At 33.8% G+C, this 17238-nt stretch overlaps 1 long non-coding RNA gene across 1 annotated transcript; it reads right to left on the bottom strand.

Annotated features, from left to right (window-relative positions):
- Positions 1–10432: 10432 nt before the first annotated feature.
- Positions 10433–12961, bottom strand: LOC126679992 (uncharacterized). The gene is made up of 3 exons (XR_007641017.1): positions 12801–12961; positions 11643–11727; positions 10433–10781 (listed from the first exon to the last, which is right to left on the bottom strand). It is a non-coding gene; the product is annotated as an uncharacterized LOC126679992 (long non-coding RNA).
- Between the last annotated feature and the right edge of the window lie 4277 nt (positions 12962–17238).

Genomic DNA, 17238 nt, shown 5'->3' with positions numbered 1-17238 from the left:
AAATATAACATAAATATATATATTAAAAATATTGTTATTTATTTATTCATTAATAATTATTTAAAATAACTATTAATTATAAAAAATAATTATATTAAAATGTGGGAGGAAGTATTTGTCATTTTTAGTTACATTTAAATATAAAAATACATATATATATAACAAGAAGCTGAGCTGGTTCAGGTGGAGATACGCGCGGGAGAACTTCAAAGTTAAAGAGCAATGAGTGGGAGCAGTGGGAAGGATGGGTGACCTACTGGGAAGTTTGTAAAAATTGCGAGTGGGTGATGGAGGCAACGGATGGGTAACCGAGGGCGACGGGGGACGGGTGGGGGACGGAGGTTGACGGAGTGTGACGGGTGTGTGACCGATTAAATAATAATAATTTATTTTACGATTTAATTTTTTTTTATTTTTTGGTAATTAGTGACGGATTTAAATCCGTCGCTAAAATCCGTCGGTAATTAGCGACGGATTTAAATCCGTCGCTTAAATCCGTCGGCAATTTCTGAAAAATCCGTCGCCAAATTTTTTGGTCCGTCGCCAAAAAATTAGCGACGAGGATTTTGCCGACGGATTGAATCCGTCGGGAAATCCGTCGGGAAATGTTTTCCCGACGGATTTCATGCTTTTAGCGACGGAAAAATCCGTCGCTAAAAGCAAACATTTTAGTAGTGAACGCCACGACTACTCTGAACATCGACTGCATCTGACAACATAAAATTTTGTCGCCCTCACCAAGGATTCAACAACTGACCCAATGATATCCATGATTACGATAATACCCTCTATAACAAAATCGATCAACCAATCATGGTTGTCGAAACCTATTAACCGCGATTTCGATTTTTAAATCAACTATCTCATATAACCAAATCGAACTCAAATCCTCAAAATTATTCAATCAATTGACTACAGCCTCGTATACAACGAGAGATCAAAACGACCAGTTTACTACGACCAAATAGTTAGTTATGCTCAAAACCAACTCCTGTGGGTATAAAATCTTTAAATACCAAATATTTTATATACAGAAAAATTTCCACTTTGTTTAAAAGACTCTACGTCTTACACCTCTTTTTTTTTCGAAATCGAAATACCTTTACCGTTGAAAAACCATCGGTTTTGCAAACCCTTGAAAAATTTCAAGACCTCCACTACATTTCCTCTTACTTTCCAATACATTTGCAAATCTATAAAACAGTTCAATTGACAAAATTTATGTCCTCTTTAATTCAAACTTGCTAAAAACTTTTTAAATAGTCTATAAATTGAAGGCCAAAAGTGGCAAAATCCTCCGTATTTGAAATACACATTGATGTTTCAAATATCCCAAAATTTTCTCAACCAAAAACACAATTTGAGGAAATCGCTTAAGCGGAAAATTTATTATTCCTTTCTTAAATCAATTTTGACAAAATTTCTCCCTTTCCTCAGAAAAGTAAAATCAGCAATATAAATTTCTTGTTTATAAATATTCCTTATATCAATATACCAAAATACTTTGGACAATTTCAAATCTGGAAAGATAAAGTTTCGTTTAAAACAAAAATATAGTGTATATACACACATGAGCATAACCAATATCCTTAATTCACAAATCCTTAAATCACGAATCGGAAATTATCATGAACTCTTCCTAATCTGACTCTAACCATAAACCGCATTTGGCACAACTATGTCTCGAGCGCAACCTCAAAATCATTCTTACTCATAACCACAAGATTCTGATTCTACCGACCATTAACTCACAACATAAACATCCAAAACCATCATCATCATCACAGAGTATTTGTCTAGCTACCTTTCGGTAACAGTTTCAAAGTCATTTGAAATTCCACAACTTTATAAATACATTTACCCCAAAAGAACTCGCGAGTTTGTTTCAAAACATCTTTCTCAAAACACTTTATTGATAAAATCCATTTTACATAATTGTGCGCCAGGGTGATGACATCTCTCATCCCCAAAGAGTTGTATCCAACCCTAATAATTTCTATGCACGTGATGCATGTACTATTATGCATGTATCAATTATTAATTTATCTTATATTTAGTGAACATACTCCGTGTTCAATGCAAACCTATTCGTGACATTCAAAATGCATGTTCATGATATGTCTGGGCACAATTACGTGTTGAAAATATTTCAAATATTTCAGCAAATCAATCTTTAAAATCAATTTCTCAATAAACATTTGCTAGACGTTACACTCTGTGAGATGTGCACTCGATGACCCCAAAATATTTCTCAAAATTCTTTACTTGCACCTAGCAACATTCGATGCTATACAACAACTCCTCCTAATAACTTCATTACAACTCTATTATAAAAAGTATCTAACTAACATCAATCTAGACTGAGCATATAACCAAGGAAAATAGCACATAAAATATGTTCCTATAAAATTTACCGCCAGCTCCCGTATCGCATCACCAGACTTGATGGAAATACCAGTGTATTAATACACCGATCTATCTTCTTGGTTCATAATTTCCAATATCGTTCTAGGATAATTAGAAATCATCACCCAAACAAGGGAATATTTTCCTCGTCTTCCTCGATATCGAAATCCAAAGATTTCGATCCAAAAACAAAATAGCAAACCCAATTTATCCCTAGTTTATACTATATCAAAACGGGGTTTGAACAAAGTTAGACTCACAATCAAACTAAAATCAGGTATTTACTATAACCGCATGAAATAAATCATCCCACGTGCTACTTCGCACGAATCGATGACACAAAGCAATTTACTTAATCCAACATGTAAGCGAATTATACCACGCAAGTCAAAACCAAAATATTATGATTGCTACAAATCATAAACCACATAAGTGTTGCCATTAAGCAAAAACTTTCCCAAGCATACCTAAAAACAAATTCAGAAGATGCCGCAATATTTTTGAAATCTCATTACAAATCACCATGTAATTATATCACCCTTTAATAGTACGCTTCAAAATTTTATTTTGAAATCTTAAAGTCAAGTACGTGAACTCCCAAAAATTTAGTTGAGCCCCACGGTTAAAACAAAATCACTATCTGTAAAAGCCTCTTTATTTATCAATTTCTTTAAAACGGATACCCAAGTATCCCAAACCATAAAATCATCGAGCTAGCCGAGTCATTGCAACTACCAAGCTCAACTCCTTACTTTAGGTGACCCAAGTCAAACCCAAAACAACTTTTTATAAAACGTATTCAAAATAATTGTAAAATCGAAGAAAATATTTTTTTAAAAAAATTTCCACCCTTTCAGAGTTTGAGAGCTCAATATAACCTAACCGCTAAACGGTAATTTAAAATCTCAAGTGAGAAATCTTTAATCTCAAAACATCTATTCCGTAGATCCCGAAAATTTAAAATGCTGTCATACTACAACATGATAAAATAACTGCAACGTTAAATCCTTAAAACAATGGCTCATCTTATAAAATATTATTTTGAAAGCATCATTTGTTAACACCAGACCAAACATAATATTTCAAATTACAAGAAGTTCTTTTTACTAGTAACTCCACCAAAATCAAACTTTTTAAGGATTAAAATCAAACTACTCTTATAATTCTATGTCAAAACCCAAATCGGATAAGACAATATTCTTAATAAAAATCTTTAAATCAACATGTGGTTAAACAATGCATGACCATCAACACGTTTTAAGGTTTAACCCAAAATCTCTTTCATTGAAAAAACAAGGCTAACGCCCAACATACGTTCACATTTAAAATCAACAATTGAGGCCAAAGCCAGGATGTACTTTATTGACAAGGAAAAGCAGTTCGACGCATCACGTAAAATAGCTGTAACATTACTATATATTCTAAATCGTTTTAGGCATAAACGACAAGTTTTGTCAAACAACACCATACCCAAGTATGAGTTTTTAGAAAAATTTACCAACCTATGATTTCCCGAGAAATCGAAAGCAATTATAATCACCCAAGTGAAATAATCTGAACATGATAAAACACAGCAATTAACATCCAAGTGAAATAAATTGTTAATCAAAGCATCAATACCAAATAAGGACTGACAGACATCACCTATAGGATGTAGGCTAAAAGTTTGAAAACAAATGATGACGTTTTAAAAGACAAGATACGAATCCTAATTCCGCAGTAGATCCTATGATACCACAGTAACACTTAACATGCCTTAAAGCATTAAACACACAACATGCAAAAACATTTTGGCCTTAGTTCGAAACTAAAGCTCTGATACCAACTTTGTCACGACCCAATTTCATGAATCGTGACCGGCGCTAGGGTATGGGTATGGTTGTACCAAAACCCGTAGCAAGCCTTGCGGAAATCAATTAACCATTTAAACCTGCAGAAAACTGCTCGGGGGCAACCGAGACTCCAACTTAGGTCTAGCACTTTATATTACAGTCCTAATATAAATAATTTAAGTATCTGAAATATTCCACAACATGCCTTAAATATAATAATAAAATATTCCAGAGTAAACATGCTAATAATAAATAATCGGTCTAATCGACAATCCCAATGTAATAACAAACGTAATATATAAACTAGTTCTACTGCGGTCTAAGAGTTTGAAAATAGAAACTAGTTTAATAACAATAAAACCTCCGAGGAATCAAAAGAATCGGAGTGGACCAGCTTTCAAATCATAAACCTGGAAAATTTGGGAAAACAACGGGGTCAGATATACTGAGATGAGTTCGCAATACTATTTACATTTATTAAGTTTAAAACCCTTAAATCAAAACACTTTTATACTAATATAATATGATTATGGAAAACAGTATTGAAATGATCCCAGCGTGAGTATGACATAGCATACCGATAAACCCAGAGTGGACGGGAACAAATCCTCGTCATATAAATATACCAGCGTAAGCAAGACTTTAGTCTGCCGTTTCCCAGAGTACTTACCGGTGCACACAGTCTCGATACAAACCTATCGAGTAGCTCGTTTCAATCCAGATCCATAATCCGTAAAAACAGTTCACAAACATTTATAATATTAAAATACGATGCGGTACTTAATAAAGCGGTAACTAGCACTACAAACTCACTGCTTGCTTATCCACGTGATCTTGGCAAACAGCTAACCCTGCGTAAACTCCGAAGCACGAGCAGTCGACGGGTCTAATATAATAAATAGGTTAATATCCGTACGACCCCTAACTCTAAGATCACTAGACACCACGTAGGACTAGCACAATTAAATAACCAGATAAATCACAGAAAAACACAATTCTCAAATAAATTGTAATGCCGTAATTAATTCAAAACTATTGAGTTCGCACTTAAATCCAATCCGAAAATATTATTAAAATAATATTTAATTGATAAATAAAATCAATTCCTCAGATATTGGGTTAGCCGAGTTTTTCAAAACTAACAAACTAAACCCACATGTCGGTGACCCAAGTCCAAACCGACCCAACTAATATTCCAGAGTTTATAAACCCCAGTTTATAATTAATATTAAATAAAATATTAATTAATATCAAAATAGAACTCAATAGCTTGAAACTCAAGTAATTAAATATTACCGGCAATTATCTCAATTAATTAAATAACAAACAAAGCTAAAATATAAATTTAATTCCAAAGGCATTCTAAGCCAAAAATATCAATTTAACAATTAAATAATAATTATTAATTTAATTTTTAAATATTCAAATATTATTTTTATGCCTTAGAAATAATATAATTAATTTGACAAATTTTTGAATTAAATAAAATCCCCAAATTCTTATTTAATATAGTAAATTATCAAATCGTATATAATCCATAATAAGTTTAATATTAATTTAAATTTAAAAATATTAAAGCCCAAAGTAATTTCAAATTAATAATAATATTATTTAAAACGTTTATTGATAAGTCGAAACCAATTTCGTAAATTGAAATCAAAAATCAATATCAAATAGTTATTAAAACAAGTTTAGGAATCATTATATTTAAGACACAAAATTTTAGTGACCAAAGTCACCATTTAGCCAAAACAAATTCAAATTAGCCAATTAAACATTAACACCTAATCACCTTCCTCAATTTGAAACCCAAAGCTGCAACCAAACTCCATTTCATAATAAAAGCAACAAAACCGATGATCAGTTCCATTCTTAAAACTAAATCTCACAACTTCTTAATCAAACAACTCCTAATCTAACATTTAATAAGATCATACTTACAAATCAATAAACCGAAACACAACATCTAAAAAAAAACTAAGGATCATCACCGAGAAACTTAGAACGATGAACGGAATAAAAAAAAGACGATGAGACAACCTTAAACTGATTTTACGCAAACATTCAAAAGACTATAAGCCCTAACATAAAAGAATCATAATCATAACAAGGTAGCAATATCAAGGCCTAAGAACAAAATGTATCGGCAGTAACAAAAGTTACTCAATCATAGTTAAGAATCAATTGAATACGGTAAGACGGCGGCGATTACTACGGGTTCGTTTACGTACCGTTTGACGAACGAAAGATGTAGAAACGTAGATGCGTGAGTCTACTTTCACGGGAAATAAACGGAATTGATTTCGACCTCCGAACGGCTGCCAAACGAATTGAAATCCCAAGAGGTCGATTTAAAACTCAAAAACAGAATTTACGTAAACGCGGCAACGGTTACAACAATTACAAGAAAGATAACGTACCGTTGTGTGAAAACTAAGCTCGGACTTGTAGAAGACTGAGTCTATAATCTCTGGAATCAAACGGAACGTAATTTGGCTCAGAAACGGATGAGATATCGATTACAAACGGAGGTGCCGTTTTCAGTTTGAAGAACATAGTTATGGTTCAGAAACGTGATGGATAGAATACGAGTTTCACAGCAATTTGGAGTAGGAATGGCGGCTGGAGATTGATGAATATATAGAGGATAGTATTAGGGTTCAGAAACGTTTGAAATAGGAGAAGCTTTAGCTGAAAATCCGGAGTAAAAATCGTGAGAAGTTGGACGCAAAATTACGTGAGGTTGAGGGAGGGTTGAGACCAGCTTAAATAAGTAAGGTCTCGTTCGAGACATTGGTTCTCGAACGAGAACCTTCAAAAATTCATGAAGGTCTCGTTCGAGAATCATGATTTCGAACGAGACCTTCAACCTTTTCCTTTTTTTTTATTTTTTTTAAATCGAACCGAACCACGAATTATACCCCAATACAAATTTCAAATACGTAATTGATTCAAAATTATTAATGAAACCCGCACTTCAATTAACCCCTTTCGAAACCCGGACTTAAATTAAACCGTTTTAATTAAATCACAAAACAATATAAATTACGTAAACAACTAAAGTGTTGCCCGCAACTTGAACTTTAAATTTTTTTTTACGGGATATTACAGGGGGTGATTGTTAGAGTTTCTCGCAATATAGATTGGGTTGCTGGTAAACATTATTTGCCATGCTCGAAACAAGAAAGGTGAATGTTCAAGCTATGCTCGCGGCCAAGACAATTATTTGTAAAAGATAGGAATGAAAGAAAACTCATAATCAAAGAATAAGAGTTCGTATGGTTTTCTTGTTCGGATAAACTTATATATATGTGCTTTATGAATGAGATTTCAATTATATGAATTTAATTTTTATTAGTAATAATATGAAATCACTAGTTTAATACTGACCCCCGCCCATAATATTTTTGTTTTTCAAGAAGGATTTTTGGTTGAGGATGGATTCCATTCTCTTGTTTCTTTGAAATCTGATTTATCATAAGTGTGTAAAAAGGATTTAAACTCAAAAATCTTTAGTAGTCTTCACTCTTGTAAAATATAGTGGATATATATATATATATATATATATATATATATATTAAGTTTTGCCTATTTTTTTATTGTATATATGGTTTGAAATGTTTAATAAAAAGAATGATAATTGTTTAAGGTTTGATATGGGTTTTGAAGATATTACTCTCGTTCACTAATGTTGGTCGCAAGCCGTAAAATCGTAACATGACAATGAAGCAAGTTAGATTAATAAAATAAAGGGTTAATTACATATAAAATCACCACCTTTACACGAAATTGCAAAAATAACACGACCTTTAAAACGTGGCAATTCAGGGCACCACCTTTCATTTCTTTTCAAAAACAACATGGGCACATTTTTAATGGCATTTTTGCTGACGTGGCATGACACGTGTCACTCCTATTGGGTGTCCAAGTCAGCAAAATTTTATCTAAAAACGTGTCCATGTTATTTTTAAAAATAAATGAAAGGTGATGCCCTGAATTGACACGTTTTAAAGGTCGTGTTATTTTTGAGAATTCGTGTAAAGGTGGTGATTTTATATGTAATTAACCCTAAAATAAATTACTAAAGAAACAAAAATATTTTTGAGAAGAACTTAGAAGAGGAGATTAAATAGTAAGATGAGAGCGCTTTATCTACCATTCGTCTATGTTTTTTGGATGGCATTTTTTATGGCGCTCTATGCAAAAAATTCAAGGTTTAATTACTTAAAAACACCCCACCTTGTAATTTTTTTTTCGTTTATACCCCGACTTAGGAAAATTTTCAATTGTACCCTATTTTGGGTTTTTCGTTTTCACCTCTATCCTAAAGCACTAAATTAATCTTTTTTCATCTAAAAAAAAGTTAAAATAGTCCTTCATTTTTAACCTATATTCTAATTAAACATAAATGTTATTAATTTTACAAAAACACCATCTCTTTTAAAAAAAAATCAACTAATTATAAAAAACAGCCCCTATTTATCAAAACCCTAACTCATAACTTCAGTTCTTGCCTTGATAAAGAGTATGGAGAAGATAGAGGACGGATTTCTTGAACCAACAGAACGAAAATTACTTGATTCGGACAAAAAACGGCGAAACCCTAACTCATATCTTCTTCAATGTTCTTAGGTTATGAGCTGATCATATATGAATTCGTATTCATATATGTATCGTTTTATATTTAGGCAAATTTACTCCTTAGGTCCTTCAATTCATTAATTTAAACAATGAATTATTCGCTTTAACTCAAACACTTACGCATTATTTAGATCCAAATAAATAATACTACTTCAATATCTAATTAATTTATATACTGAAAAATTCTTTTAATTCATTCTCGGTAAGATACTTAAATTTTAATTCCAGACATAAATTTCACTTTTCCTATTTTCACGTTCATTTCTTAAAATATTATCATTTCTTACTTTATCCAATGCAAGATATCCAATTTTTCCTTTTCAATTCCTTAAAGATGGACGTCCTATTCGATAGTATCCTTCTTTTTATAATCAAAATCGTATATTTTTGCAACTCTGGTCCTTCTCTGGAAGACATTATGCACTAACCGGTACAAAGAGAATCTCCCATGCCGACGGTAACGTCCGACATGGAAGACTACGAGCATGTCAAGGCGCCATATAACGATGCGTTGGTGGTAACAACCGTTATCGAGAACTGAAACATGGAAAAAATTAAATAGATGAAGGAAGTGTTGTGAATTTGATGACCGACGCAGCATACAAACAACTCAAAAGAATAATAGCAAAGCTCCAGAGAGTCCCAATCCCACTTAAGGACTCGGAAGTCCGCCCATCAACCCCCTAAGGTCAGTGGCTTTGACCGTAATGGTAGGAACAGAAAAAGGAATAAACAAGTGAATCATTATACTGTTCAACATACTGGACATGAAATTCTCCTACAACGGCATCATATGAAAGCCTTTCGTTCATGATTCTGGCGGTCGTGACAAGCATAAGAGCACTCGAAATAAAGATTCCTAAGCGTAAGGGGTGTGATAACCATAACAGAAGACCAAAAGATAGTCAAGAAATACTATGGCGAGTTGATATAAGAACTCTAGGAAGAAAAGGAAGAAAAGTTCAAGGAAGAAAAAACTGATGAAAAAGACACGAGGAGTAAAAAATTCTTTCCAATCACCAGTTGGTAGATCAAATCTACCCGATATGTCTTGTTTTTAATTTTGAATTTTTTGATATATTTATTTTATGGCAAAGGATGTAAACATATTCTTATCATTAATAAATATCGTTATTTACACCCCCCCTCCAAGCATTGTCAAGTCACTAAAAAGAGAAAATTTGCTTGAGTCCAAAATAAAAAAATCCTAAATCCTAAAGCAAGAAAGGATAGATTCGCCTGACTCTTAAATAACAAGGGCACGACCCTGAAATAAAAAGAGTGAATTCCCCTGAATTCTGAATGAATACAAAATCCTGAAATAAATAAGACTCATCCGAGTCCTGAATAAGCAGGGTTCAAAACCGCAAAAGACTCGTTGGAAAAGAAACTAACTTAAAAACATATAGTTTAAATTTGTCACGACCCAAAATCGAGGGCCGCGACCGGCGCTAGGGAATGGGAACTGTAGTTCCGAAACCCGTAGCAAGCCTGAAATTCACTAAAACTTTTTCGCAAATAAACAGTCATACAATGACCTGACAAACGCAGCATTTAAACAAAGATACATTTATATACACTGGTAAAACCATACAACCTGCTCGGACTTATTGTTTCCGTATCATGTACGTACTAGCCCGGCATAAACCACTATGTCGAAATTACATCACGGGAATTTATCTCCGTGGTACAATACATAACTATCGTAGCCAGACCAACATGTACACAACAGACAGCAACTATAAATCATATAAAATTCCACTGTTGTAATAGGCCACGACACTGGTCAGACATCACACTACTGCAGCATCTACGGAAGTCGGGGCTGTACATAGCCAAAGGAACTTCCGGTTAAAGACGGACTTCTGGCCAAGTCTAGAATCTAGGTACCTGAAAAACACACTATTGGGGGGTCAGCTACTAAGCTGAGTGAGTTATACTTTACTTACCATATTATCAAAATAAGCATCGCATTTAAAACATTTTTAAAATATAAATATACAATCACATTTTCAAACATTTTCAACATATACAATCACAGCGATTGCAAACAATTCACTTAAGACAAGTATTTGATCCGATCGAAACCTTAATCTTAAACTCCTTAACCTCTCCTAATCCGTATCATATTCGAATCATATCGTCCGAGTGGCCGGGTCCCGAGATAGTTCGACCGAGTTACCCGCTACCACGTGGCATAGTCCCGAGATAATTCAACCGAGTTACATCATGCCACTACTTAATCCCAAGTTGTGGGTCCCGAGATAGTTCGACCGAGTTACCCACCAGATACGGGTCCCGAGATAGTTCGACCGAGTTACCTCGTATCTGCCACAATTAATATCCTCCTTTCCGATACCCAAACATATTCCATTTCATAATTATAAATATGATCAACATTTAATGAGCTCATATCAAACGTATCTATGTACGAATATCTAGACTTTCATAAACACCGGTGATCACACGGCCTATTGACGCCCAATAGGTAGCTCGTTTCTTCGGATCATATACAAACTCACATTGGCAAATAATCGACAAGTCATAAGCAAAGTAATACAATTCATATATCAAACAAGTCAAACCAATACAATGTAGTTCACTCCATAAACAAACAATTCAAATATAAATCAATCCAATAAGAACAACCCAATAAAATCAAGCTATATAATTTATGCGATGCATTTAATAATAATAATAATATATATAGTATATATAAAATAGTTTTTAATACGATAATAAGAGTGAGTAAAATATACTCACCGCTTGCTATCCATAATCTTCGATAATACCTAGCGATCTCGCGTTCCGTAAGTTTCGGATTCCATTGGTAGTCGCCTCGTCAAGTCTACACAATTTCGATAATAACTCGAATTAATTACAATCTAACTATAATTAATTAATCCAAAACTAGGTTTCTAGCCAACTTCGGCTATTGAAACCGTTTACTTAAAACAGTCCGACCACTAAATAAAATTGACATTCTTAATGTTTAGAACGTCGCCTACAACTTTCATTTAGGTCTCGGACTGAGATAAGTACCCGAAGGTGTCGGAATTTGGCCCCGAAGTTAACAACTTAGGGCTGTCCTAAATTTCAAAACTGCTATGCGCGACATAATATTCTGATTTATTTGAGCCACTTAGAGGCCGAAATAGCAGAAACTTATACTTATACATTTATAGAAGACATCCTTAAGTTTCCGTACCAATAAACGGAACTTAATTTGGAGCTAAATAGCTCGAAATATTTCCCTTGCAACATGGCTGTTTCGCAGCGTAAAATTTCCAGCAACATCGTCAAATTCTCAAGTTATCTCTTTAACGTTTCGGTCGACTAAAACAGCCTATATACTCAACATTACACCAATTACTACAGCCTTTAATCATGTCATTATCACCACCTTAAACTCATTAAAATCTTAGTTCAAAGTTTAATTCAAAACAGTTTTTACGTTATGCTCAAAACTAGTTACGTAACACTTAGTGTTTGCGTCGATCTTAAGCGATACAACCATCGGGAAAGGGTGGCATCAGCCCCCATTTCACTATCCTTCGGCCCTCCCCTGTTTTGGCAGGGGAGGGGCTGCTCCAGCCATGGTGCAACGCACCATGGCTGCTGAAACGCAGCCCCACCGTGCGAAGCACGGTGGTTCCTTTCCCGTAGCCTCCATGGCCTCCAAAAGCCACCATCAACAAACCTACCTCCATTAAACCCTACCAATCAACCCTAACCAATTAACACAACTCTCACATCTCACCACAACACATCAAACTCAGCTCATAAATAATAATTCATGCCATAAACCATCAATTCTAACTTATTAATCATCATTTTAAAGCTTAAAATCATCATCAATACTAAGCTCAATCTAAACAGAATTTTTACAGCAAAACCCTAACCAAATAAAGATATCCTTACCTTGATTTAATTCCATAGATCGATAGATAATCCTCTCCTCTTTCCGTTGCCGCAAAAATCATCCAATTTGGTGAAGAAATGTGCAAGTTATGGCCTTAAGAAGTTGAATTGCACATGGTGTTCATCAAGAGGAAGAAGATGATGATTCTAGAGCTGAGATATATGTATAATTCTGAGTTTAAATCAAATGAGTTGCCTTATATATTTATGGAAAAATGTATAACTTAATCCCTCACTTTGCCACCTCCTCAACTTTCAATTTCAAACTTTTCTTTCGCCTAGTTTAGTCTGTCGATCGCTTAATCGTTCCAACTCGATAAATTCCGTGTTGTTTACATCCAAATAAATAATATTCTTCCGCTATCTTATTATTTTATATTCGGTAATTAATTTCACTAATTTTTAGCTAAAACGCTCAATTTTCCAAATTGAGCAAAAATGACTATTTCCGTCACTTTTTTGTCCTTATCTTCATTTGACAAATATCAATATCCAAATAATCGATATAATTATCTTAAATATCAACTCCCGCAAATAATTTATTTAAATTATATTTTCCGGGAAATAAAATTCTATTTTCTAATTTCTTGGGGACTTTAACATATTTTAAATTCCAATTTTTCTTACAATTTTCTTTAGTCCCGTCAAACTATTTAGGCATTATAAATATTGAAATTTCTTCTTTAAATTTCAATATCAACCTATTTTCGTCCTTTTTTAAATATTTTCTTATTAAATTCTTCCGATAACTTCTTTTCTAACCGCTTCATTATTTTATATCGGACACGTAGCCTACTTTTGCAACGCCAGACGTACGGGGTATTACATTCTTCCCCCCTTATAAAAATTCGTCCTCGAATTTTCTTATATTTCTTTTTCTGGGTAAACATCTTACCATTTCCTTACATCGTTTACTTCATTATAACGATGGCGCGTAAACTTGTCACTCCGATTATTGCACGTCCTTTGCGTCCTTTTGTAGCTGTTTCTTATACGTCCTTTCACTATAATTGGATCCTCTTTAATGTTCTTTTAATCTCCGTTCTGTCGTCGGCCAATTCCTTGTATCTTCTCATTTCTTAGCGCTGATATTTTTCAACGTTTATTCGTCGTTTTTCTGCAATTTCTTGCAAGTCGTATTTGTAGCGCATCATACTTGACACTATCTTAAAACGTCCTTTAAATACCTTTAGCTATTAATCAAAATCTTCCTTTGATTAATTTAAAACAATTTATTTGAATAACTTAATATTTTAAGTTATTTTGAACTTATCCAAAATTTCCCTTCTAGTCAACTTTGGTCCTTAAAATCATTTATGATGAATAGTTCGTTTGTCAAATAAAGTTGACAGACTTATAGTCCATAACGTTATCTCCAACTTTTGTTTGAACATCAGGTTCAAAATAGTTCCCAATGATGTCTGAAACTAGCGCTGAAGTCGCTTCCCTGATTTAGTTTTGGGGGCTGCACTTAACAGTTCTTAGAGGCTATTGCTAAAGCCTATAATCCAAGCGTTTAAAAACGTCTTAATCTGAATTAAATTCAGCATTCTTATATTTTGATATCCAATCTACAACTTTTGTTGAGAGTCGAACTTGTTTCGACATCTCCCTGAGCTTCGAAATCGTCCTCAAAGTTGGCTTCTAGTCACACTTTTACCCTTCGATTAACTTATGTTTTTCGCTCACTTTTGAACTTGAAAAACAATCAATTCAATCAAATGATACCATGATTAAATTATCCAAATTTAATCTATGCAATATCCTTTACTTATATCCATTGATTCTGATTAAATATCATCGGGTTTAGCCTCATGGGCTAATTTTGAACCCCGTTCTATCGTCGCCAATTCTAGTTTACCTTGCCTTGGAAATTCCTTTTAATATCTCCACTTAACGTGCATTTATACTTTTCATATTAAGTACAAGGTTGATCCTTTATCTTATCTCGCACCGTATTCCTTGATATTCGGGTTACCATGTTTGTCTGAACCAAACAACGCGTAACGTATTATCTTATACCCGGTTAACATCATTCCTTTACTCTTCCTTCTTAGTCTCGATCTATTTCTCGATATGTCATGACCATCATGTACTTCTTATCCCAAATTAATGGATGTCCTTGTCCTTGAGTTTTGCATCCTTCAATATTCACAATGAATTAATATTCCATAATAACTCTATTGGTTTTCTTTCGATCGTTTCTCAAATCTTAATTCTAACCCTGACTTTTTCTTGTTAGGTTATACTATCCTTGGTAGTCTTTACCTCTGTCTTGTATCGTATAGCCTTTTAGAGTTTGTTGGAATCTGACGTCATTTTTCTTGACGTTTCTCGTCTTTCCCGTATCTGATCATGTCTATACTTATCTTTTCCTTTCACGTTTTTTTTTTGATGCGACACTCCAATTAACCATTTACTTCATAACTTAGTCAACGGTTAGATTTATACGATCGTTCGTTTGATATCCTTGTCAAAGCTTGATGGTATATAGGAATCTTTCCTTTTATACCAATAGTACACTTCATTGTCCTCTAGTGTTGAATCTCATGAAGTTGAATGCTCTCTATACATCCTTAACATGTGCCGCGTCCATCTTTCATGGCGCAACTCTTATCTCTCGATCTACTAAATTTACTTGTCCATATCACATTGATAGCATCTATACTATCGTCCGATGTCATTCTTTTTCTTTTCTTGATATGTTCCTTGATCGTTTCATCATTCTTATTATAATACTTTTCGATCACTTTATCCATCTCATTCCAATGTACATGTTGTACATGATACGTTTTGGTTCTTACAAACATATAACTATTGATTCCCTTATCATCGTCCGTTAAAGTTATTGTCTTAGTCTTATAGTATTTTTCAATCTTCTTGTACTTCTTGTTTCGATATTTCCAATATCGTCTATCGATAGGAGGTAAACCTACTCCTTGTTCGCATTTGTCAACGTTTTACATCTATGATCGCGCGTATATCTTTATCTTAGACTCTTACTGACGTTTGATCTATCAGTAAGGCCGATCTTAGGCTTATGTCAAACTCTTACGTTTGGTTCTTGTTGCCTACGGCTACTCTGAATCTATATCCTCCTAACTTACTTCTTTACTCCTCATACTTTCCCTTTTTATACGCCCACCTCATACTTAGGTAAATACCAATCGTAGGTATCTTACCGACACCTCTTGTGTCTCGCATCAGTTATCTCGATAGTATTTTATTATTATTAGGGCTCAACGCTTATATTGGGGTGTATTTTATCATATATATTCAGTCTTGTTTATCAAGAATCTTTTATTATCATTGTCGCAAGACTTTACATCTGAGTTTCTTACAAAACAAATACATTTCAAACATTGCTGGTGCACCAGTCTTTCAAACTCTTCTTTCGACTCAAATTCTTTTACTTTAAATCATTTGAAAACATTGGTACAATTGTAGCTCAGAGTGATGACACCTCTCATCACCAAAGAGTTGCTGGATAAAATCACGTTCTTTTCGATGTTTATACAAATATGATGCATGATCTATGTTTTTGAAAATCATTTTTGTATGCATTGCTAACGTGATCATAATGTATCATATGCAAGGTCTGAGCACATTTGCACCATTTAAATTCACAAGATTTTCTTTCCTTGAAAACAGTCGTAAGTCCCTTCAGATTACACACCTTGCGACATTAATGGCTTTTCATTATAATTTATTGGGGTTTATTATGATTTTGATATTGGAAATTTCGTTATCCATTAACACTTATCTAAGTGTTTTATAGTCAATGTCATCCTCTTCTAGCATTGCTAAACGAATATTTCATCTTCCCGTCTTCGATACGCATCCATCTTTATACTTCATCATTTCGATCATATTCTCATCTCACGTAGCCTTTAGGCTCACGTCTCAATCTTTCATAGCATACTTTCTTTGATATCTTTTACCATTTCCATGGTAATCAAAACGTAATATAAGGAATTACGTTTCACGACATATATATGTTATGTGTTTTATGTATATTTTTACTTTCTTAGTTTCAATTATCATATAAGCAACTATGTTTAGGATAAAGCCTATATGCGCGGGTTCCTCAATCTATCTCTATAGGCATTATCCTAACAATACATAATTTTATCAATGCATGCCATATCAATCAATCACAAAACAAACAAAACAATACAAACATTTCAATCAGATAAACATGTTTGGTACATAAGCATAGAAATCATTTCGTATTTGGGGGTGTCTGACTGGACTCACCCCTTTCTCGGGTCACAATGCCATATCCGTGTCCTCTAGCGCATCTAGCATTGCCTCTACCTTTGTGCAAAATTGCAGGGCTATGCCAAATACTAGGAACAATATTCCTATGAAAAGAAATGTTGGTCTCTCACGTCAAAAGAAGAAAGGTGAAATGGAATCGTCATTCCACTCATGGTCG

The sequence above is a fragment of the Mercurialis annua genome, linkage group LG5 (assembly GCF_937616625.2).
Source record: "Mercurialis annua linkage group LG5, ddMerAnnu1.2, whole genome shotgun sequence".
In the NCBI taxonomy this organism is placed as follows: Eukaryota; Viridiplantae; Streptophyta; class Magnoliopsida; order Malpighiales; family Euphorbiaceae; genus Mercurialis; species Mercurialis annua.
The sequence above is the reverse complement of the archived record's forward strand: the minus strand, read 5'-3'. Positions and strand labels throughout refer to the sequence as shown.